Source organism: Pteronotus mesoamericanus, unplaced genomic scaffold (genome assembly GCF_021234165.1).
Source record: "Pteronotus mesoamericanus isolate MK-2021 breed Mesoamerican mustached bat unplaced genomic scaffold, CSHL_Meso_final contig_22, whole genome shotgun sequence".
NCBI classification, from domain to species: domain Eukaryota; kingdom Metazoa; phylum Chordata; class Mammalia; order Chiroptera; family Mormoopidae; genus Pteronotus; species Pteronotus mesoamericanus.
Window position 1 is genome coordinate 2,134,983 of NW_026555090.1, and position 17,753 is coordinate 2,152,735.

Here is a 17,753-nt window from a genome sequence, read left to right on the forward strand (position 1 = left end):
GTTATACACCAACTCCTGGGGCTAGAGTGGAAGAGGAATCTCTTCTCTCAGCCTATTCAAATTCTTCCCAGGAGTTTGCTTTTAAATCAGACTGGCCTGGGTTTTCCAGCATTGCCAGTTTTTAGCTTTGTGATCATGAACCTCATCTGTAAATTAAGGACAGTGATGGTCTCAAACTCAGAGTTGTGATGAAGAGGAAACGCGATAACCTATGCAAAGCATTTGCACAGCTGCTCACTACTTTGTTGTTATTGCTCGTGTTACTACCGTTTCCTAGCTCCAGTGCCTCCACTCCCAGAGAGTCTTCTCTGATTACTCTCTCCCCACAAACTAGAAGCAAATTTCCTTCTTGAGCTCTCACAGCCCTTCCTCTTAAGATTCCCTGTGTAACTTCAGAGTTTCAGTTCCTGCTCGTGTTCATGACTCCTCTGCCGTTTTAGACTTCCAGCACCTACAGGGGCCAGAACAGCTTCGTCTCTGTATGTTATAAGAATCACTACTAACACCCATTGAGGGCTCTACAGTTTCCAAAGTATTTCTCCTCTGCTTCTTCATTCTGAACTGAAGTGTAATCCTACAAGGTGGGAGAGATTCTAAGGTGGAGAAACTAAGGCCTGGAAGGAGCAGTGATATGGCCAAGGTCAAGTAACAGATCAGTGGACAAGAAGTTAGGTGTTTTCGGATTTCTAGCACAGGGCTCTTTCTGCTGGATATGGTTTTGAATCTAGGGTTCACCCCCAGGACCCCCTTCTGCACCTTTACTCGGTGATTCTTTTCACTCAGCACATCCTCTCTCCCTGCCCACAATTCTTCCCCCCTTGAAGCCCTCCTTCCCCAACTCCAGAGATATCCCTGGCTTGCACAGCCCTTTCTTTCTGAGTCTGAGACACAGCACTCGAGCCAGCCCCGATCACTCTGCCTCATTATGCATCTGGGACCAACCTCCAGATCCTAGCAAGGGCAGCTGAGCGTCTGCTGTAGCTCTGTGTCCTGGGCTTGGACAGTGTCTGGCTTACCCGGCGCCCTCCGCCACAAGACTGCGTGCATGCTGTGGACCGGCAGGACCGGGGTGTGAACCCCAGCATGGCAATGTGCTGCCTCTGATTTCTCACTGGTAAAATGCGAGTAGAGCTGCTGACCTTGAGGCTCCTCAGGAGGCTGCGTTGAGAAAGGGAAGTGAGAGAGGGTGATATGTTTCAAAGGGGGCGCAGGAAGGAGAAATGATTTCGAGGAATGAAAAAATGATCTCTCTGATCTTGCACATGGATGATGGTCTTCCAGCCTCTGGAGACCCTTCCCCACTCCCCAGCCCAGCTCAATCTCATGCCCTCCAACTCGCTTCCTGGGGTGTAGTTGGCTCATCATCTTTTTATCTGCATCCAGTTCTCTTTCCAAAGCTTGCATTTTATCTCTGTGACTAGAAGACTTGCTAGCTAAGTGGGGGAAGGAATGGGTTTTACGTGCAGGAAAATCAGCCTCGGTGACCGAGAGCCGGCATCTCCCCAAGCCTCAATTTCTTGGTCTATAAAATGTGGGCAAAAAGAATGCTCACCTTGCCCTTGCTGGTGTGGCTCAGTTAGGCAAGGCAAAGGGTTGCCAGTTCGATTCCCCATCAGGGTACATGCCTGGGTAGCTCTTTGGTGCCTGGTGGGGGCGCATGAGAGGCAGCCAACTGATCCATGTTTCTCGCATCAATGTTTCTCTCCCTCTCTTTGTCTCTCCCTTCCCCTCTCTCTAAAAATGTGTAAATAAAATCTTAAAAAAAAAAAAAAAGAATGTTCCCCTTCTAGCCAGCACTGTTCAGTGTGTGGCAGCATCTAGCTATTTAAATTTATTAATTAAAGTTAAATAAGGTCTTAAAAATTCAGATCCTTGGTCACACTAACCATATTTCAGTTCCCACAGGTGGATAGCGTTTCTAGAGAACATTCCCATCATTGCACATGGGGTCAGGCAGTGCTGGTTTAGCCAATCTATGTAAAGCACTCAAGCCTGAACCAGGCACCCGGTATGTGATGTCGTAATTCACCGGGAGCTGCAGACCTTCTGAGCCTGGGGGCCATGACTTCAGGTAAAGCTCTTCTCTCCCGGAAGGGCCAGGAAGGACCAGCAAAGAGCTGTGGTTTACAAGGAGTGTTGGGCTGGCTGAGGACCTTCTCTGGGACCAGGAGCTTGGGTTCCCGTCGCAAGGCAGGCAACTTAAGACTTAGTTCACGCTCCTAGGGGAGAAGGGACGCTGAGCAGTGGGAGGGACAGGGAGCCCTGGGAGGGCAGCAAGCTTTTGGAGTTTCTAGCATTCAGAACCAGCGTGGGACTTTTCAAAGAGAAAATGGCTGTGTGGGTTTGCAAATGTGTTAGTTTCTCTCCCTCTTCTCCCTCTCCTTCTGCTTATATCTTTTGCCAGAGAAGGGAAGTCTAGTCTAGATCCAGCTTCAGAGAACAGAAGGGATGCCTTGGTCCATCTGGCTCCTTCACAGGGAGGAGGAATCTGAGGCTCAGAGAAGTGCAGAGACTTGCCTAAGTTCCCTTAGCGAGTGAGGGCAGAGTGAAAGTTCTGGACACAGCTTCCCTGACACCAGAGTTTGGCATAGTGTTGATGTGACCTGGGCAGCAGGGATGGTGCTGTCTGCCAACCTAGCAAGCCCTGATCCATTCCCCAGACCCTGCTGCGAGGAGTCTCTGCAGTGCCCGCCCCAGCGGAACAGGCTCTGCAGCTGTGAGGTCCTGAGAATCTCTTCTTCTCCAGCTTTGCCTTTGTTTCCTTCTGTGCCAAGCACCACCCTGGGCACCTAGTAGGTGTCTTGTGGGTGCTGGTGAAACCTAAGCAAAGAGGCAGTTCCTGTTGCTACTTTGAGACTGTGAGGCCGTGTGGAGGGGCAAGGCTGCATCGGGGGTGTCTAGTAACCCCTCCGGCCGGGGCTATGGTGAGCCAAGAGGCCCCACCTTTTTAGCATCACCACCCCTTTGGCAGACTAGTAAAGACCATGTATCCCTTCTCAGAATAATTTTGTGTGTTTCATTAAAGTATAACACACGTATATTAAAATGCACACATCTAAAGTGTACATCAGTGAAGTTTCCTAAAGTGAACACTTTTGGTCCCACCATTCAGCTCAACAAACCAAGCGTGGCCAGCGTCCCAGGCATCCCCCTCACCCAGCCCAGGTGCCTCCTGCCAAGAGGCCTCCGGTCCCCGCGATGCTCTCAAGTGCGTATTGCAAGGGCGAGAACGCGAGTTTTAGCTTAGGACGCGGCTGTCTCTGTGCATGTGGGAGGGTGGCGAGGAGTTGTGGGATGTGTATAGGGTGGAGGGGATATGTGGGGGACCTGCGTGAAGGTTGCCGAGTGCATGGTTTTGGGATATGGATTTGCCAGGTATGTGTGTCATTTGGGATAGTCGGGACGCGTGTGTCGGGGTTGGGGGGTTGGTTAGGGGATTGGTTAGCGCATTCCGCTCTAGGTTCCAACTGTGGGACGGTCTACGTAGGGTGGTTGGAAGGTGGGATGGAGGATGCTGGGGACGGGGCGTGGGCGGTGCTACCGGACTGGGCGGCAGGCGCGGGGCGGGGCCTGAGCTGCACGAGGGGCGGGGCCGGCGGGCGCGCGCACGCAGCCGGCGCGCCCCCTCCCGGCCGCCATGTTGGCTGGTGTGTGGGTGTCAAACGGAGCTAGACGCGGTGGTGGTGGCGCCGGCGGCGGCTGTGGCGGCTCCCCGGCTCCGGTCGCTCCCGCCTCCCCAACGCTACTGGCGGCCGTAGCCGCGCACCCGGGCCGGCCCGAAGAAGCGAAGGTGAGCTGGGTTCGGGGACCCACCCTCTCCCCCAGGAGCGGACGCCCTCAGAACACAGACTCCCCGGGAGTCAGCCCCACAGACGCGCACCCCTGCAGCCCCCGCTGGGTCTGCCCCTCTGCGGGACCCCCTTCTTTCCAACCAGACCCCGCCCCACAGACTCGAGCACGGCCCCCTCCCAATCTGGATCCCTCTTTCCACGGCAAGGACCCTCTCCCGCCCCCGACACACACACGGACACATACACCTTTCCTATCTGAGAGCTCTTCATTTTCCCTCCCGGGAGTGTGGCGCTCCCGGGATCCTGCCCCAGCTCCGGGAGCCCTTCCTGGCCCTCACCCTCTACCTCTCAGCTCGGAATAACCCCGCCCGTTCTCTCCAGAGCACTTTCCACCCCTCCCGGCGCGGGCGCCCCTGTTCTCCGAAGCCGAAGCTGCTTTCCCTCTCGCCCCCGTGCAGAGCCCGGACCCCATCCCTCCAGGAATCCGGGGAGGGGTCTTCTGTGTCCAGGATCCCGGCCCGACGCTGCTCTCCTTCGGGCTGGAGCGGGGCCCCCTTCCCCTCCCGAGGGACCAGCCTCCCTCCCCACCCCCACAGCACAGCGGGGACGGGGGCGGCAGAGCCGGGCTCCAGCTGCCTTTTGTTCCGCGTGGGATGGCAGAGACCCCTCCCGGCGGTCCTGATGGGCCAATCGGGGTGGGTGAATGGGTGCGTGGGGGCCCGACTCTTCAGTCAGTCTGCGTGGAAAGAGACCCTTCCTTTCTTTCCCAGTGGGGCGGCTCCCCGGGAGCCGAGCGCGTCGGGAGAGGCTGGTCCTTCCTAAAGGAGCCCTTGCCAACAGGTTTTTGTTTGCGCCCTGGAGTTGGCCAAGTGGCTTTGCGGAAGGGGCTATTTGCTCTCCCCAGAAACCCCAGCAGGGGCCTGCGAAAGGCCATTCCTCAGCCCAGGGGCTCAGCGTGGGGCCCCTTCACAGTTTTGCTGCCCTGGGAATGCATCTGGTCTGTGCTTGAAGACAGGATGAGGCTTAACCGTCTTCGGAGTTGAGATGGGGAAAACTGAGACCCAGAGATGCAGTGATTTGCTCAAGGTCACACATCGATTCCATGTCAGTGCCAGAACTACAGGCTCCCTCCTCCAGGGCTCTCTTCATGGCATTAGAGTTTTTTTGTGTTTTCTTTTTCTTTCTTTCTTTCTTTTTTAAGAAGGAGATGTTCAGGATTATATCCCTCCACTTTTATTTTTACCATTCACACAAGAAAATGGTCAGGAAAAAAATGAGAAGTAAGTTAATTTCTATCTCCAGAATATGCCCTGTAAAGAAGGAATTGGAATAGGAGGTTAAAGTGCTTTTAAAGAGTGAGTTTTAATATCCATGCCCTCCTCTCCCCCTCCTGCCCTCCAATTATATGTACATCATGTAGCTCTGGATACCAGACCATAGGTGCTGACAAAACCATACACCGAGTCTTGCACAGCAGTGATTGAGTTTGTGCTAAATAAGTTTCATTTGTATTTAAACATCTAAAGGGACTACAGTTTCAGAAATCCACTTGTTCCAGCGTTTGTGTTCTGAGCAACTGATTGTGTTGGAGAAACCACTGAGATCTTCTCATCTCTTATTTACCTATATTTTTATTTTTACATTTAAAAAAATTACTTGTTTCTTCAGTTTTAATATTGGGGTAGTCGTCCTTACCAGTCTCACTGGGCTATTCTTTTGTAAGCATTGAATGGGATAGTGGCTATTAAAGAGTTTGGTAAAGTGCGAATTGTTGTAAGGCATGACTCCAGACTGCGCCCTTCAAGCCCCTGGACCGGGAGTGAGTCTGGATCATCCTGCGGGACATACGGATTTCTTCTGGGCTTGTACAAGCTGCCTGCCTCCCTGCACCCTGAGCTTGGTGGGTAAGGGAGTTCTGTGGAGAACTCTCCCAGCAAGGCGTATTGTGCCAGGCACCTGTGTGAGGTGTGAAGAAATGTAAAACTTTCAAGCTGTGAAACCTACCTAGCTAGCATGGTGTATGCAGCCTTGAAAAATGACCCATCCTTTGTAGACATTCTCTGTAGAAATTCAGTTGCCTCTTTATGGATTCCATATTGGAATAGGTATGGGTTTCCTGAGAGTTGGGATTCTGACCAGTCCTGCAGAAGCAGTTCAAGAGCGTTTGCGGCTCTGCTTCGTTTTATGGCTTGGCTTTTCCTGAACTTAAAGGGTACGTGGTGGCAGCTTCTGCTGCTGCTTCTGCCCCTCCTCCCTTACTCCCTCATTTCTTCTTCTCCATTTCATCAGGAGGAGTGGCAGCTTTCAGTTCTTTGCGGACTAAAGTGCTAAGAGATTTTCATGGGTGGGATTGTCATTGTTACATTCTTGGGAAGCACATTGAAGTTTGCAAAGCTTTTTGGCAGTTGTTCTCATTGTCCCCCAGAACGGTCCTGTTGGATCGGTGGGGTGTGGATGACCGCGGCAGTTGTCCTTTTATGGCATGAGTACCTGGTGGCTCTGAGCCTTGAAGAAATCAAAGGGCTTGGATTTGGGGGATTTGAGGTTAGAGAGTCTATAAAGAATTATCTCGTCTTATTCTCAGTTTTCTGCTGGACTTTCAACTCCTGTCTTCAGTTTAAACAAACTTCTGCCAAGCCTTTGCCAGCCGGCTCCACAGTGTTTGGGCCTCCCAAGTCTTCGCTCTCAGACCTCACCACGCCGAGCAGTCTGATGGAGCACTTACCACGTCGTCTGTGTATCTGGGGCCCTTGTGATACTGTGATTTTTTGAGATCTGTGATTGTTCCGTCTTTCTTTGCTTCTTCAGCACACAGCTCTGTCTCTGACACATGCATGGCAGGTCCTCAGCAAAGGTCTGGGGTATGAGTAAGTCGTCCTGGGGGCAGGGGAGCGACCTTTCGTTGATCTTACTATGGGCTCCACTGTTCTGTGTTCTTGCAGAAACCACTGCTGTTTGTCCAGTAGTCTCATGTCTGCAGATGAGGAAACTGAGGCCCAGAGGCTTAGGCCATATGCCCAAGGTCACTCACCCAGTAAGTAGTGGAGCTGCAATTTGAACAGGTCTGCTGGATTCCAAAATATTATTATACCTGTTACCTCATTTGAAAAACCCAGTCTCACAGGAACAAAGAGACTTGCTTAAAGCCCTACTGCAAATTGACAATAGACTGACACTGCGAAATGATGTGATTCAGATTGGTGAGGGTGAGCACTGGCCGATGTGGCTCAGTTGGTTAAGTGTCGGGCCTGTGAACCAAACGGTCGTGGGTTCCATTCCCAGTCAGGGCACATGCTTGGGTTGTGGGTTCTGTCCCCCATCTGGCCACATGCAAGGGGCACCCAGTGTATGTTTCTCTCTCACACTGATGTTTCTCTTCCTCTCTTTCTCCCTCCCTTCCTCTCTAAAAAATAAAGAAATAGATATTTAAAAAAAGGAAAAGAAATTTGCATTCCATACCCCAAATAAATACTTACTTAAAAAAAAGGATGGCGAGGGTGGGAGAAAGCACACTGTTAAAGTGACTGTTTACATCCATCTGTTGAGTTTTTGAAAATTGACAAGCTTTCTGATAAGTTAGTCAGTGGAATTTTCTGTGGTCTTAATTAGCTTGTTCAACGTGTCTAAAAATAGAAACTTAGAAGACAAAAACAGTGAAATAAATGTATAGGTGGTTAAGTGAGTGTATACAGTGGCATCTACCTATGGACTTGTTTGACCTTACCTAAGGCAGTTAAATTTTTGATATCTTGAAATGCAAAGTTGTTAGAGCAGCCTTTTATTTTTCACATAAAGTTTTATTTTGTTCTTACATCAACATATAGGTCCAGAGGAGAGGTTAGATGACTACCCCCAACCCCGCATCAGCAATATCTGTTGAGTATTTATGGTGTACCAAGCACAATAGAACATATAAGAAAACATTGTCCCTGCTCTGGGGGAGCTTACATTCTAAAAGAAAAAAAAATGCACCCCTTTTAAAATGGTATTTCTGTTTGGTGCTTTTGCAGGGCACTGAGGAAGTAATCTGTAGGGTGAGCTTTGCATACAACTTAGCCCCATTACTTAAAGAAGAGAGGAAGAGGAGGATTTAAAGGCAGACAGACAGTGACACACCACTCAGGATAGGCAGCGCTTACAAACGGACAGACCAGAGTCGCATCAGCTAATGAGAGATTTGCAGCAGTAAATACGGTGAGGGAGAGAGTTTGTCGGATGCAAGCAAAGGAAGCAGGGTTTCCTTAGACATTCAGTGGAGCCACAAAGATCATGTGGCTTTTTTTTCCAAGTACATGGCTACCAAGTAGGAATGGTTGGTGACAAGACAGAAGGCTAAAAAAGGTAATCTTGTACACCTGACAAATAGGATAAAGGCTCAAAGCTGAAGACAGGCTATAAGAGTATGAAGAAATTCTTCAAAATAAGAATTATTTGGAAACAAAACTTAACAGTTAATGCTACCCCATGTCGTGATGGGCCAAGAACATTGTGGTTTCTGAAATTAGTAAGTATCATAACTAAAACTTTAAATGGAACACATTACTTTTTCCCAGTCAATTCCCCCACCTCTGAAAAACAAAAAACAACCCAGCACCTTTCTTTTGGGAGGGAGCGGGGGGAGTATAGGATGTGCTTGGAAGCAATAGTGATTATATTAGTAGTATTTTGTTTTGATAAACTTTGTATTTAAACTTGGTAAAAGCCCATTAGCTGCCAAGGGGAAATAAAGAATAAATTTCAAAAATGTACAATTTCCATTAGAGAAGTTTCAGAACCAAAAGACTGATTTACATGAAAAGCTGTAGAGACGTAGTTGAAAAATTCATTCGTAAAACTTATTCCACTTACATGAACTTACACGTGTGTTCTTAACCATTATCCTTAGATTGTTCATGAAAATTTCATAAGACATTAAACAAAGCTAGCCATCTCAGTTATTTCCCTGTTAACTTTTTTTAAGGTTTTATTTATTTATTTTTAGAGAGGAGAAAAGAGGGAGAAAGAGAGGGAGAGAAACATTGACGGGAGAGAGAAACATCAATGGACTGCCTCTCGTAGGTGCCCGATCAGAGCCCAAACCTGCAACTCAGGCATGTGCCCTGACTGGGAATCAAAGTGGCGACCTTTTGCCTGTGGAATGACACCCAACCAACAGAGCCACACCAGTCAGGACTCCCTGTTAATTATTTTTATAGCACATGCATGTTAGGCCAGTTTCCAAAAAAAATCATAAAAGCAAAAACAAAACAAAACAACAAAAAGACCCCCAAAACCCTAAAAAAGGTTAAATACATGGGTTTTTCTTTTTGTTTTATTGCTGTGCCTCATATACATGAGGTAATGAGGTCAAGCAATCCATTTTACTGCATGTTCTACATTTGTTCTTAGGTTGCTTAAAACATTTATATACAGATAAAATGAATGTAGCAAGAATAATGAAAGCACATAGCAGGAACTTTCCCAATAATGGATTGCAAACCGTTTCTACCCTTATCCAGGGAAGATTGGTCTCACCCAAAGAACGCGTCTGCAGCCGTGGTCAGAGGTGTGCCCCTGAGACGGAGCGCTCCACAGATGCGCCCACGGCTCAGCGGGGCGTCCCTTGCCATGCGGGCCGCCCCTTCCCACCGCAGCCTGCTGAGTGCTGCAAGAGGCCGGGTGACTTCTGAGGGACTGAATGGCCAGGATCTGTGATTCCCAAACCTGGGCTCCTCCTACGCCTCCAGCTCCTGTAGAAAGCCCCCAGTACCGTGGGTCCTCATTTAAATTATACGATGAGCTCGTGATCAGAAAATCACCACCAACTGTATTTAGAAGGCTGGGAATTGTGAATGAGGAGATTTCTTTCTTCTAATGTAATGGTCTATGAAAACACTACATGTCAAGAATTTAAGGGACAGCTTGAACAGATGGATGGTAGATTTAGGGTTTGATTTAAAAAAGAAAGAAAGAAAGAAAAAAGACTTGCCTCCCTTGCACCAGATCCACATCCTTGTTAAAAGGTGCCCTGTGTGTGCCCCTTGGGTTTTTTCTGGTGACTCATTCTCAGCGTGCCCAGGTGCGGGACCCCGCTTCCTGCCTGGGCACAGAGTCTTCTTGCTGGTCCTGGTCTAGGCAGCGTCCGGGTTGCACTTTCAAGCCCTCTGGAGACAGAGCGGGTGATTTCATTTTCTTCCTGTTCAAAGCAGGGCAGGAACGGGGTGCACACAGGGCTGTAAATGAAGGGACTCCCCGTTTTCTCTTGATGGCAACTCCACTGATAAATGGAGCAGGGAGGAGCAGGCTCACCCTGAGGGCCTGCCGGCCATCGAGGCTTGATGCATGATGTGGGTTTAACAGCCTCTATAATTAATCAGCTCTAAGTACAGGACTCATCCTCCCTCTCACTCCCACCTCTTAAGATAATGTCCTCATGGCAGCCTGGGGGCTCCATCGCTGAGAGCACCGAATGGTACAGACAACTTCAACTTCGCTACAGAGGCCATGGGACAAATGGCTTTGGAATCTGATTGGGTACATATTGGCCTCCTGGCTGCAGGGCTTTGGGCATGTTAGCCACTGAGCTTCAGTTACCTTATCTCTAAAGTGGGGCTAATAATAACCCCTTGGCAGCCAAGTAGTGGAGTTTCTCAGACCCAGCGTCAGAATTACCCAGGGAGCCTGTCAGACATGTTGCTGGGCTCTGCCCCCGGGGTTTCTGAATCAGTAGGTCTGGGCGAGGCCTGAGAGGGTGCCTTTTCAACCAGTTTCCGGGTGCTGCTGGTGCTGCTGGTGCTGCTGGTGCTGCTGATGCTGCTGGTCTGGGGAGCGGAGCAGGGAACCCTGGCCCAGGGGACTAAATGAGAAGGCATCTGAGGGCAGCGCCGGGCAGCTGTGTGGGGAACCTCAGGCAGTTCCCCTCTGCCCGAGGTGCCTCAGTGATGCTCCGGAGACGGGCCGGCACTTCGGGATTGGGCCTCTCAGAGAGCTGTCTTCACTCTGTTCTCCTGTGACTGGCGTTGGGCCGTGCTCTCAGGCCTCCTCGCTCTGGGGTTGGTCGGGATGTTTTCCTTAATGAGAGGAATGTAAGACGTCAGTGCCCTTCGAAGAGGCAGTAAATTTAGGATTGTTCAAAAAGCCAGGTCATTCCCACACATCAGGCAAGATGCTCGCTGTCAAGGCTTTCAGATGCGCAGCTGGGAAAGGGCAGGGGAGCGGGGAGGGGCCATTCGGGATGGCCCTGGCGTTAGTGGGAGTCACTCCTCCCCCTCACATTCAGACTGGTTTAATATTCCTTGCTGTTTAGAGTTTGGAGAAAAAAATGTTTTTCCTCCAGCAGTGATGGTCCTTGAAAACCAAACGTGGGAGGGGTTGGTGGGCCCTGAGTTGTTTTCGAACGTCTCCTGTTTGCCAGGCCCTCCGCTGCTTTGTCTGTGCAGAGTTTAGTGTAACTTTCACCATGGTTCTGAAAAGCCTGTCAGCAGGTCTCCCTCCCACATGGAAAAACAGGCTCAGAGGGGTCAGTAAGTGCCCCGGCTGGTATCTGCGGCTCCTGTGTCAGATTCCCAACACAGCGCTTCCACTGCCTCACCCTATGGCCATCCCAGGTGCTGCCACTGCCTCATGGCGCCCGCCCCGCAGCCGTGGGAGGCCGGCATGTCACAGACGAGCAGGCTGAGGTGCAGAGGGGCCCAGCCTGCTCATGCACGTCCACCCTGAGTGCAGCCCCCCACTCGTCGGATTCTGGAGCCTCGTGAAGCTGTTTCTGTGACAACACCTCCCCTTCCCACCCAGGGCCGCAGAATTCTGAGACCCCGAGCTGCCTGGATGAGGGAGCAGGGGCCGGGGGAACCCCAGTTGATTTGTCTAGGAGGAAGTCTTTGTGGGTTTATAAGGTTTTTGGTGTTTGTAAAGCCGTGTGAAAATAATTGCCCAAATTGCAGTTTGAGGAAAGGGATCATTTCCTTTTACTCTGTAACCCTGAAGCGGTACACATTGGTTCTTTACTGACACATGGAAATTAAGGACTGAAAATCCTCTGGTAATGCTATTGTTAAAATGGGATCAGACGCACACAGAAGCACTTGATAGTCTTAAACAGATGCGTGTAAATAAAAATAAAAGCATCTCCTTCCTCAGCATGGCAGCGAACGCTTGATTCTGGCAACGGGGGCCCCTCTCTGATCTCGCAGGGTGCGAGTTGGCCGGCGTGAGCGCTTTCCCAGGGTTTGGTAATCGCCCGCAGTTCCCAAGCCCAGGGATGGTAAACAGCAATGTGTCAGTACCTGCCCCGCACTCCTTGGAGGCCCTGGAGGTTTGGACTTGAATGTGTTGTTTCATAAACTCCTTCAGACCCTGAGGTGAATAAGTGATGAGAGCTAAAGTTACCATTCACAGCCTGCCCCCTTCTGCCCGCCCGCCCGCGCCCGCAGTCAGCGGTGCAAGAATCCTGATGCGGGGGAAGGCATACTTCTGTTTGAAAGCGCGTCCTCCCCGAGTGCCTGTGTGACACCCAGAGTTGTCCCGGGTATAATAACTAATACTTTGGGTCCGAAAATTTGGGAAACAGGAGCAGTGAAATAATTTTTATGCTCCTTTATGGAAGGCAGTCTGGTTGATACAGAACCATGAGCGTCGAATCAAAGGCAGTTTTCTTGGCAGTCGGGCAGAATATTTGAGATCAGTGTCCGTCTGGAAAATAGGCAACTCATGATGGGTGTGAGTGAAATGCTATGTTTCTTGCCACCAAGAACTTAGCCTAACTGAGAAGACAAAATAACAGGGAGGAGATAGGATTTGAGCTGGACCTCAAAGGACAGGCAGTCGTTTCAGGAGTGGAAGGCAGGTGGGAAGGCACTTCAGAGGGACGGAACTGCAGGAGGCCACGCGTGGGGTGGGCCCTGGCCGCGCTGCCTGCCTGGGGGTCACTGGGAGCAGAGAGGGCCGAGCCGTGGCGAAGTCCTTGGGACGTGGTGGTGCTGGGGGCAGGGGCTCAGTGTTGGAGCTGGCCAGGGGCCTTGCCAGGTGGCAGCGTTTCTGTGGGCGAGCGCCCGGCCAGGCTGCCTTCCTCAGACTGGCTGGGTAGCGGTTCAGGAGGCAGCACAAGGGTGTGTGTCGGAGAGAAGAGAGGCCTGAGAGAAGAGAGTCCTGAGTGCGGGTCTCTACGGGGAGGTTGGGCCCCAGGGCTGGCTCGAAAGTGTGGAGGTGGTCCTGGGAGCCCACAGTTCCGATCCCTGGGTGCGCCTGCAAATCCCTGGGCCTGGAAAGCTTTTTCTAAAACTGTGTGTTAGGGCCCATTCCAGACCATGGAGGTGGGACCCAGCAGTGGTTTCCAAAGTTCTCCAGATAATTCTAGTGGCCCGTTTGGGCTGAAAAGCTGAACTGGAGGCTCAGGGGGAGCCTCTGGGAGCGTCATGGGTTAAAAGGTGGGAGGAGATTGGAGCTGAGAGAGCAAGCAACCTTTGCAGTGACGGCGTTTGGGGACAGGGGCCCAAGGACTGTGGAGTGACTGGGTGGCTGGAGCAGGGAGCCGGGCGGCAGGGGAGGCGACATCAGGTGGCGGCCCGGGCTGCACAAGATGAGGAAGGAGGGAGATGGTGACCCACCTGTTTGGCCATTGGTCCCAAGTGCAGCACTGCAAGTTCCGTCCCTGCGGCCCAGCCTGCAGGCAGGCTCCTCCCACGCTCCTGGCTGTGATGGCTGCCGTGGACACTCCTTGTAAAATTTAAAACGGAGTTCTTTAAAGTAATTATTTTAAGATAGTTGTAATTTAGAGTTCCTAATTTAGGTAGATTCACTTTATTAAAGATTAGAAGTAAGGTTTTACCTGGTACATTTCATAAACATCATAACACAGTAACTCATGGTAGTATAGAAAAAATTAGTGTATAGGCCCATTCATTCAGTCTTTAATGTCTGTTGAGCACACAGTACTGTGTGCTGTGGTCTGGGAATACATAGGTGACACATTCCTGCCTGCAAGTAGCTGATGGTCTGCAGGGAGTGGCTCCTGATGTGGGAACAAGCCCTGGCCGTCCCTGGAGAGGGAGGTTCAGAAGGTGGCATCCGGCGCTGGGAGTGGACCTGGGTGTCAGGGAAGACTCCAGAGGAGACGGCCCGTGAGTCTGGAAGGAAGAGTGGGAGCTCTGGGCAGCAGCATCCTCGTGGAGGGCTGCGCGCCGAGGGGACAGAGCTCTGCCAGGGCCTCAGGGCAAAGCGGCAGGCTTGGTGAGCCAGGAGGAGGGGCTGGACAGGGGCAGAGCCGAGAGCTGACCAGGCAGGACAGGTGGGGAGTATAGTGAGGTTTGGGCTGGGCTGTGGTTTTCACACAATTTTCCGGTGGCAAGTGGGCAAGACCTGGGTCCTTTGCGCTGCCTCTAAGCAGAGCAGCTCTGCTCTGGTCTGTACGTGGGTAACTAAAAAGAGCTTATTTGCAAAGTGTCTCTCTGCTGTTTAAAAAAAACCCAAAGTGATCTCATTGCAGTGGGTGCTGAGGAGCCACTCGGAGTGGGAGAGTGCCTGGTGGGTAGCGGGGCGGGAGGGACTGGCGTTTCCCCGGGGCCTGAAAAAGCTTTCACTGCTGGCTGTTTGCATGAGGGGCGGAGTGGCAAAGGGCTTGGCTGCATCCTGTACTCCAGGCCAGCCCCTCTGGTCCCTGGGGAGCCCAGGCAGTGTGCTCATGCTGGGGTAACAGGTCCCTGGGAACAGAACTCCTTACAGCCAAGCATTTTTGTTTTCCAGAAATCCCTGGCGAATTCTATGACCAGTTTGTAAAGGTGCAGGACCTAGCAGTTAACCTGGAATGCATGTCGGAGAGTGTGCGGCAGGCTCGGTGCTGGTCCCCGGGCGGGGCGCGGCCCTCAGATCTCCGCCGTGTGGACTGGACAGAAGTTGCCCAGGCCTGGCCCGGCCCACAGGTGCATTTTGTTTGGGCTGTACAGTGCCTCTTTTTAAAAATTAAAGTTGGTTGCCGTATTAGTTTCCCGTGGCTGCTATACCCAATTACCACACACAGAGCTTACAACAGTATAGGTTAGGAGTTCAGCACCGGTCTTAGGGGCTAAAAGCAAGCCGTGGCGGGGCTGCATTTCTTTTGGAGGCTTCGGGGCAGGACCTGTTTCCTCGCCTTTGCAGCGCCCTCGACTCACAACCCTTCCATCTTCAGAGCCAGCTCGTCCTGTCCTTCCCCTGTGTCACGCTGACGCCGACTTGCCTGCCTCCCGCGTCCGCTGCGCAGGACCCCTGGGTAATCCAGGATCCCCTCCCTATTTTAAGGTCAGCTGATTAGAAGCCTGAACTCCATCTGCCACCTCACTTCTGCTTTGCCTTGTAACTAGGACGGGGCGGCCATCTTTGGGAGGCCGCTGTCCTGCCTTCCGCATTGCCCCCGTGAAAATTAGGGGGCCTCACACAGCACCGACACGCAGCTTCATGGGCAGATCGGAGCGCTTGGCAGCTGGGGGCCTGCGCTGTTGCCGGGCAGCGCTGGGCCAGCACCAGCGTTGGTGCTGTCTCTGGACAGGGTTGCGTCTGCCCGTTCCTCGGAGCCCCCGCCCCGCCCCTGGTGCCCACTCATCTTCCTTCGTTGTCTGGGCCCAGACCAGCCACGGCAGCGTCCGGCGTCCCGGAGGCTGGGGCTCGCCTCGCCCCGCTCAGTGCCCTTCCCCTTGCCCCGGGGCCCCTCCCGCCCCCAGACCCTTGTCCCGGCCACCTCAGCCTGGCACGCAGCCACCCTCCTTGCCGTGTCCCCGCTGTGCCCCTGGCCCCTGACCAGGGCTCTAGCTTCGGAGCACCTCTGATGCTACTTTAGGTGGTGTTTGTGCCACAGCTCCTTGTTTCCTGTCCCCTCCTTTTCTGGCACCCAGCACTACTCTTGGGTTGGCCAAAAAAATCCGTTTAGTTTTTTCCATAAAATAAAAGACACGTTTTTCATTTTCACCAATAACTTTATTGATTTGGACATTCTGAGTGTGTCAGCCCTCTCCCGCTGTTGGCTTCTAGTTAGGGTGGAGGCCGGGGGTGCCGCTAAATATCTTGCAATGCATAAGACAGTCCCACAGCAAAGAAGTATTTGGCCAAAATGTCAATAGTGCCAACAAACTTCAGAAACCACTTTTGACATGTTCTGTTAGTCACAGCACCTTCTCCCTACACTGCACAAATCTTTTTTTGTGTTTTTACCTTTCTTGAAATAATAAAGCATAATACGCCAAAAATGTTGTGTATCTTCTTCCATCTTCAATATTAAAATGGCTGCACAAAAATTCACCAATGTCCATAGGTTTTTTAAAAATGCACCCTGATATGATAGCTGTTGCAATACAATCTAACAAAAATTGTTTCAAATGAAGCTAAAGACAACTAAGCACTACTAAAGCCATCCTATGGAAAAAGCTAAATGTACTTTCTGGCCAACCCAATAAATACATCCTGTTATCTTCCATGTCTTGCATTTGTAAAAGGCAAGTCTTCATAATGTGCCCTTGGAGCAGCATCCATCAAAAATCAGGATCCACACAGTAAGCATTTAGACGAATATACGCTATGTGCCACATACTTGCCTAGACAATAGGGAATGAGACAGAGCAGCCTGTCGCCCCCCCCCCCCCCCCCCCCCCCCCCGCCAATCCAATTCTAGCAGAGGGAGGAGGGGAAATAACAGGCAGTCGTGACACTAACCTCTTCCTGCATCTAGCGGAGGGGCTGGCCTGAAGGGGAGCAGTGTCTGCGGTGGTCAGGGACTCGGGGGCCTGCTAAAGGCGTGTGTGGGGGAGGTTTCCTCATTTCCAGGCATGGCCTCGACCCCCGGTGACAGCTGACCTCGGGGCAGGCAGCCAGGACAGCAGATTGGTTTGCTCTGTGAAGGACTAGGCTAGATACCGCCTTGCGCCAGACAGTGGCGGCCTGACCTGGGGCCTGGTGACATCCCAAGGGCCACTGGGCCGACACCCGCGCTGGACAGGCTGAATTCTTTATCCCGCGTGTCAAAGATCTTTGGAAGCCTGCTTGAAAACAAGGCAAAACTTCTCATTAGGGAGGGTTTCTAATACATAAAAATAGAAGAGTCAGGTGCACCCCATCCCTCAGCTTCAACGGTTTTAATCTAGGTCCCCTCCCCCCACTGGATTATTTCAGCATGGATCCCAGGCCTCTTTTAGGTGACAAATGCTTCAAGTATGTATCTAACAGATAAAGACTCTGGAAACTTTTTAAAGTCAGCACTGACTACCAGCAGTTCTTATTCTGATTTAATATGTCCTGGGGTTGAAGCTGTTTTTTTTTCCAATTGTGGCATAATCACCTTTATACAAAATCTTGACTTAAGTTGAATTTTATTAGCATTTATATTAGGGCAGAACAATGAAAGTTTTGCTATTTTAATTTTTTCACTGTGAAATATACATACAATTTACCACGGTAACCGTTTTAAAGTGCAGAAACCGGTGGCCCTGGCACACTCTAGCACGGTGCCACCCTCGGCGCTGCCTAGTGCCCGGGGTTCCCACCGCCACGGGGGCCTGTACCCACCTGACCGTCCCCCTCTACCCCCTTCTGCCTCCCAGCCCCCGGGGGGCCCATGCATCTGTTTTCTGTCCCTGTGGGTGGGCCAGTGCTGGACATTTCATGCAATGGAACCATCCAGTATGTGAGCGTTGTGTTTTCCAGGTAAACCCATGTAGTACCTGGGTCAGTACTTTGTTCTTTTTATGGCTGAATAATATTCCATGGCGTGGCTAGACCACAGTTTGTTTACCCATTCATCTGCAGATGAACACTTGGGCTCTTTCCACTTTTGGCAATTGTGAGTGGTTGCCACTTTAACTCCTCAGTGCTGACTTTGAAATGTGCTGTGTGTGTATCGAAAAGAAAATGTCACGTATGCGGGAGCAGGAGGGTGATTTACTCTTTATTTCATTGATTTCAACACACACAATAAAAAGAACTTACCGCTGAAGTGTCATGTGCATAACAGAAAACCGTGCA

At 51.3% G+C, this 17,753-nt stretch overlaps 1 protein-coding gene across 4 annotated transcripts in view; it reads left to right on the forward strand.

Moving 5' to 3' along the window:
• Positions 1 to 3,624: 3,624 nt before the first annotated feature.
• Positions 3,625 to 17,753, forward strand: part of EPN2 (epsin 2) — a 77,292-nt gene continuing 63,163 nt past the window's right edge. For 2 of the 4 annotated variants that reach the window (XM_054571150.1, XM_054571151.1), the window contains exons 1-2: positions 3,625 to 3,790; positions 14,511 to 14,686. The gene's annotated coding sequence lies outside the window, so the exon portion shown is untranslated. Of the gene's footprint in view, positions 3,791 to 6,683; positions 6,826 to 14,510; positions 14,687 to 17,753 lie in introns of those variants that run through there. The other 2 variants (XM_054571153.1, XM_054571154.1) reach the window with 2 other exon arrangements.